We start from the raw sequence: 7,065 nt of genomic DNA, 5'->3' as shown, positions 1-7,065 counted from the left end.
GTGCATTAAACAGCTAGATGAAGAGGTACACAGTGCAAGGTGTGGGAAAAGGGTGTGGACCTTCCATGTATTCTCTGGTTGTGCCAACTTCTCAGCACCTCCATTTGTTCACTGACCTGCACTCCGCTCTTTAGGGTTTTTATGGAAGTTTACTATCAACACATGGGCATGGCTGATTAAATAACTAGCCATTGGTGATTAATGCAACTGTAGTCTCTCACACCTTCCTGGATGTTGGTGGATGTGGGGCTGAAATTTCTAAGTTTCTAATTATGCCTTGATTTTTCTGGGAATTAGCCCTCATCATGAAACTATCCAGGGATCCCGGTAACCAGTCATCTCATTAGCTTGTGAGGAAACATGCCTGTCACTCTGGAGATATCAAGCATCTCAGAAACTCTTATGTCAAGAACCAGGGATTTAGACCAAATATTATAACAAAAATGCTACTGTTATTCCTGTCATTCAGGAAATTACAAGGGTTTTAGGAGTTCTGTGTCAGCAATTAAGGGCAGAGGCCAAATATAATATTTCTTGTCACAGTAGTGTTATCTCACATAGTGTTTGTTTACATTTCCCCTGACTTTACATTAGTCAAAGTGAAGTCGCTCAGTTGTGTCCAACTGTTTTCGACTCCATGGACTGTAGACTACAAGGCTCCTCTGTCCATGGGACTTTCCAGGTAAGAGTACTGCAGTGGGTTGCCATTTCCTTCTCTAGGGGATCTTCCCAACCCAGGGATTGAACCCGGGTCTCCTACATTGCAGGCAGACATTTTACTGTCTGAGTTACCAAGAAAGAGTTATTCAACTCATATGCTCCTATAGTCACTGGCTATTAACTATCATATTTTATGAAGTGACTGTTCAGATCTCTTCCCCATCTTCCTTTTCGTTGCCAGAATTTATTATTATTATTATTTTTAAATTTATTTTATTTTTGATGGTACCATATGGCACTTGGGGTCTTAGTTCCCTGACCAGGGATCAAACCTGTGCCCTCTGCATTGGAAGCACAGAGTCTTAACCAATGGATCACCAGGGAAGTCCCAGATTTCATTATTGCTGTTGATTTGCAGAATTATTTAGGTGACTCAAAATACTTTGTCTCTCACTCTGTGGCTGACTTTATACTTCCTTATGGGTGTTTTAATGAACTTGAAGTAGCAAAATTTATAAATCTTTCCTTTATGATGATACTTTTGGTGTCTTGTTATAAAGTATTTTCCTACCTTAGGTCATGAATATATTCATCTATCTTATCTTCTAAAAGCTTCAGAGTTCTGTATTTCACATTTAAATCTGCAATCCATCTGGAGCTGTTTTTTCTGAATGGTATGTAATTGAATTCAAGTCCATTTCCACCTGCCTCCATCCCCAGCAACCCCCAAGGGGGATAACCAATATTCTCAACAACACTTATTGTAAAGTTTTGCTTTTCCTAAGGTTCAGAAGTGTTATCTTAGACATTCAGGAATCTATAAATGCACAGTCTTGATTTTTATCCCCTTATTTTGTCTATCCTTTCATTAACATGCTCTTATCTTCATTACAGCCACATGAGGGAAACTATCAGTGTCTTGTAGGCTAGGTTCTCCCACCATGAATTTCTTTAAAGGTACCCTCAGTATTCTTAGTCCATTGCCTTTCCATTGATTGCCATTTTGGAATCAAGCGAGTCCACTGAATTTTAATATATTTTCTAGAATCTGCTCTTTGAATTCCATAAAAGCAACAGTAAGCCAAGTAGATACATACAAACATCAACATACACTTAAAACAATCTGGTCACATGAGTGACAGCTACCGTTGGGCCATGCCCAACATTTAAAAAACACAACGAAGCAACAAAATAAATCTGACCACTGAAACAACTATTTATTAAGCCCCATTCCCTTATTAGAGTATTTCTCAAACAAAAGTTATTTTTTAAGAACCACATGTATTTGACAATCTAAACCTCCAAGGAGGTCACCCACCACTGACCCTAAGGGAGACTGTTACATGGGGGTGAAAAACATACAAAAACAAAATAGAGAAAATAACAAGCTGTGTCAGTTTCCTTAAGGTGTCAGCCAAATCTTACCAGCTGACCAGAGTCCACCACCTGTGAACCTGTGATCCTCCTTCAGGGCGAGTCGCTTTCCTCCATGTGCCAGACCAGTTCCGTTGACATCTCAGCCTCTGTCTCCACCTCCTTGCCTTTTCCCGTGGCCTTCTCACACAACTCGGATACTCTGTCATCAGCCTCCCTATAGGAGGCCGAATGCGATCCAAGGTGCCCTGCTCCGACGCCTCCACCTGTGTTCTCATCTGGATGAGCAGATGGTCCACCTCCCGCCACTTGCTCCTAGTCCTCAGACATGGGCTCCTGGATTCTCAGGTGAGCGCTTTGATGTCCTCCCGCAGGCAGTTGATGCCTGGGAGCAGAAACTGCTTGAAATCTACCTCGGACTCCAGCACACCCACCTCCTCCAGAGCTTCCACTTGATCCAGGTCCAAGGTCCCCATTTTTCCAGCCACTGCTTCAGACCCACAGCCCTGGGACTATTACTGCTCAACAATCTCTGCGGCAGTCGAAGCGACCCACACTTCTGGTCAACAGTATTCCTGAATTATCTTTTAAAATAATGACAAAATTTCCCTCTACTCCTCCCACTTCCCAGCTGGTCTGGAAAGAAATGCCTCGCAGGCATGCAGTGGAGCCCTCAACTTGCTGGTTTTAGCGATTCTTTCACAACACAGCCAGTCCTGTGTATCTTACGTTACGTTCGATGTTTGGTAATTGGATGTTTTCAGTTTTGTTGAATAAATGGTCTAAACTCTTATTTTCTGACTGTTCATTGCTGATATACAGAAATACGTTTGTGTCTAGGCGAAGCCTCTAGAGAGACTTCCCTGGTGGCTCAGATGGTAAAGCGTCTGCCTACAACGTGGGAGATCCGGGTTCGATCCCGGGGTCGGGAAGATCTCTTGGAGAAGAAGATGGCAACCCACTCCAGTATTCTTGCCTGGAAAACCCCATGGACAGAGGAACCTGGTAGGCTACAGTCCATGGGGTCTCAAAGAGTCAAACACTGAGCGACTTCACTTCACTTGAAGCCTTTAGAAGATAACAGAGGAGGAGACTTACGACCTGTCATACAAAAAGAAATGCTTTTGTGTATTTTATATAGCAACTCATTGAACTCTCTTGTTAGTGTCAAATATCTGTAATTCTTATGAAGTTTCTTCTCCCTCACCCCAGCTTTACTGAGATATAATTGACATATTCAGTTCAGTTCAGTTCAGTCGCTCAGTTGTGTCCGATTTTTTGTGACCCCATGAATCGCAGCATGCCAGGTCTCCCTGTCCATTGCCAACTCCCAGAGTTTACTCAAACTCATGTCCACGGAGTCAGTGATGCCATCCAGCCATCTCATCCTCTTTCGTCCCCTTCTCCTCCTGCCCCCAATCCCTCCCAGCATCAGGGACTTTTCCAGTGAGTCAACTCTTTGCATGAGGTGGCCAAAGTATTGGAGTTTCAGCTTCAGCATCAGTTCTTCCAATGAACACCCAGGACTGATCTCCTTTAGGATGGACTGGTTGGATCTCCTTGCAGTCCAAGGGACTCTCAAGAGTCTTCTCCAGCACCACAGTTCAAAAGCAGCAATTTTTTGGCACTCAGCTTTCTTCACAGTCCAACTCTTACACCCATACATGACCACTGGAAAAACCATAGCCTTGACCAGATGGCCCTTTGTTGGCAGAGTAGTGTCTCTGCTTTTTAATATGCTGTCTAGGATGGTCATAACTTTCCTTCGAAGGAGCAAGTGTCTTTTAATTTCATGGCTGCAGTCACCATCTGCAGTGATTCTGACACTGTTTCCACTGTTTCTCCATCTATTTCCCATGAAGTGATGGGACCAGATGCCATGATCTTAGTTCTCTGAATGTTGAGCTTTAAACCAACTTTTTCACTCTCCTCCTTCACTTTCATCAAGAGGCTTTTTAGTTCCTCTTCACTTTCTGCCACAAGAGTCGATAGTGTGTAAATTTAAGGTGTACAACTTGATGATTAGATATAGTAAAATGACTAGCACAACTAGGTTAGGTAACATGACCACTGGGCTTCTGTAGTGGCTCAGTGGTAAAGAATGTGCCTGCCAATGCGGGCAATGTGGGTTCAATCCCTGGGTGGCTAAGATCCCCTGGAGAAGGAAATGGCAACCCTCTCTAGTAGTCTTCCCTGGGAAATGCCATGGACAAAGGAGCCTACTAGCTATAGTTCATGGGGTCACAAAGAGTTGGACATGATTGAGCGACTAACACTTATACTTTCATAATTAATATGCAATATTATATTAGTTTCAGATAAAACAGATAGCTAATAAGAACCTGCTCTATAACACAGGGAACTTAACTTCCTACTCTGCAGGTATCTCTTTGAGATAGTCATTTAGTTTCCTTTGTATAAACACCCAGAACTTGAATTTGCTATACGATACGGTAGTTCTATTTGTGTGTGTTTAACGTCCATATTATTTTCCAAAATGGCTGTCCCATTTACATTCCTTTTTTGGAATGTCTGTGAACACAAGCATATGTCATCTGTGAATAATGAGAAAGTGTTATTTTTTATTTCTTCCTTTCCAATTGTCTCTCTCTTTTCTATAATAGCTATGTTCCCTCTTTGCACTGTCTGGGAACTTCAGTTCAGTGTTGAATGGAATGGTGATAGCAGACATGCTTGTCTTTTTCCAGGTCTCATTAGGAACGCTTTTATCATTTCACAACTAAACTTAATGCTTGCTGTGTATTTCTTGTTGATACTGTTTTTGAAATAGAGAAATTCCATTCTCTTCCTCTTTTGCTAAAAATATTATAAACAGTGAATTTTATCACAGTATTTTCTCCATTTATTAAGAGAGTCATGCTATTTTTCTTTTCTTCCATTAACATGATAAATTACACTGATTGATTTTTGGCTGTTCAGTCAATTTTGTGTTCCTGGAATAAACCCAAATTTTTATATTTTGCTAAATTTGATTTGTTAATATTTTACTTGGACTTTTTTCAATCTGTGTTATGAGTGACATTAGCTTGGAATTTTTCTTTTTCATGATGTTTTTGTCATGTTTTGATATCAAGGTTATTAAGCTCCCTTAAAAATGATGGGAAGTTGTCCCTGGTTTACTGTCCTCTAAAAAAGTCTGTTTAAATGTTTGGTAGAATTCACCAGCAAAGCCATCTGGGCCTGTGGTTATTCTCTGTGGGAAGGAATTAAATTACCAATCCAATTTCTTCAATAGTTATAAAACAATTTAGGCTTTCTATTCTTGTATTTGTTTTGTAGCTATCTTTTTGTCTGTGTTATCTGAATTTTTAAGTTTACTGGCATGAAGTTTTTCATACTATCCTCTTATGATCATTTTAATGTCTGTATGATCTATAGCAGGAGTCAGAAAACTGAAGCTCTCAGGCCAAATCTGACCCATGGCCTGTTTTTGTTTGACTCAGTGAGGTAAGAATAATTTTTATATTTTTAAAAGCAAATGAAAACAAAACGACAGCAAACACACACACACACAAGAATATGAGACAAAGACCTTAATTCCTGTTCTTATCTTTATATTCTCTTCATTTTCTTTATTTAAGAATTTTATTGAGCTATATTTGATTACACTCTTGTGTTTATTTCTGCTATACAGCAAAATGATCCAGTTGTACATATATATTATTTTTCATTATGGTTTATCACAGGATATTGAATATAGTTCCCTGTACTCTACAATAGGAACTTGTTGTTTATCCATTTAGTATGTAATAGTTTGCATCTTCTAATCCCAAACTCCCAATCCTTCCTTCCCCCACCCAACCCCCTTGACGATCACAAATCTGTTCTCTATGTCTGTGAGACTGTTTTTATTTTGTAGGTATGTTCATTTGTGTCATATTTTAGATTCCGTGTGTAAGTGATAGCATATGGCATTTGTCTTTCTCTTTCTTACTTTGCTTAGTATGATAATCTCTAGATCCATCCGTGTTTCTGGGAATGGCATTATTTAATCTTTTTTTATGACTGATTGACATTACATTGTATATATTTACCAAATCTTCTTTATTCATTCATCTGTCAATGGACATTTAGGTTGCACTTACATGCCTTGGCTATTATAAATAGTGCTGCTTTGACCATCAGGGTGCATGCATCCTTTCAAATTATAGTTTTGTCTGAAAATATGGCCAGGAATAGGATTGCTGGATCATATGGCAACTCTATTTTTAGTTTTCTAAGGAACCTCCATACGGCTTTCCACAGTGGCTACACTAATTTATATTCCCACCAACCATGGAGGAGGGTTCCCTTTTCTCCACACCCCCTCTAACATTTGTTATTTATAGATGTTTTAGTGATGGCCATTCTGACTTGTGTGATGTGGTACCTCATTGTAGTTTTGATGTACATTTCTTTAATAATTAGTAATAATGAATATCTTTTCATGTGCCTAATGGCCATCTGTAGATCTTCTTTAGGTTGGTTTTTTTGTTGTTATTGCTATTGAGTTGTGTGAGCTGTTTGTATATTTTGGAGATTAAACCTTTATCAGTCACATCATTTGCAAATATTTTCTCTCAATCTGTAGGTTATCTTTTCATTTTGTTTATATTTTCCTTTACTGTAACATTATAAGCAAACAAAAACTTATAAGTTTAATTAGGTAGGTCCCATCTGTTTATTTTTTATTTTATTTCTAATGCCTTGGGAAACTGGCCTAAGGAAACATTGGTACAATTTATGACAGAGAATGTTTTGTCTATATTCTCTTCTATGAGTTTTGTGGTGCCCTATCTTATACTTAAGTCTTTAAGCCATATCGGTTTATTTCTGAGTATTGTATGACGGTATGTTCTAACTTCATTGATTTGCATGCAGCAGTCCAGCTTTACTTCATTTTCAATTATTTTACTTAATTTCCTATTCTCAGCTGTCTTCTTGAGAGGCTGATTTTTGTAAATAATCCATGTGTATTTGAAAAAGTCAAGTTTGCTATGTTACTTGATTCTTCTATATCCTTCCTAAATT

The 7,065-nt window shown here is 39.1% G+C and overlaps 1 pseudogene; it reads right to left on the bottom strand.

Moving 5' to 3' along the window:
• Nucleotides 1–2,127: 2,127 nt before the first annotated feature.
• Nucleotides 2,128–2,510, bottom strand: LOC110128572 (MORF4 family-associated protein 1-like; annotated as a pseudogene).
• Between the last annotated feature and the right edge of the window lie 4,555 nt (nucleotides 2,511–7,065).

Source organism: Odocoileus virginianus, chromosome 23, assembly GCF_023699985.2.
Source record: "Odocoileus virginianus isolate 20LAN1187 ecotype Illinois chromosome 23, Ovbor_1.2, whole genome shotgun sequence".
NCBI lineage: Eukaryota > Metazoa > Chordata > Mammalia > Artiodactyla > Cervidae > Odocoileus > Odocoileus virginianus.
The sequence above is the reverse complement of the archived record's forward strand: the minus strand, read 5'-3'. Positions and strand labels throughout refer to the sequence as shown.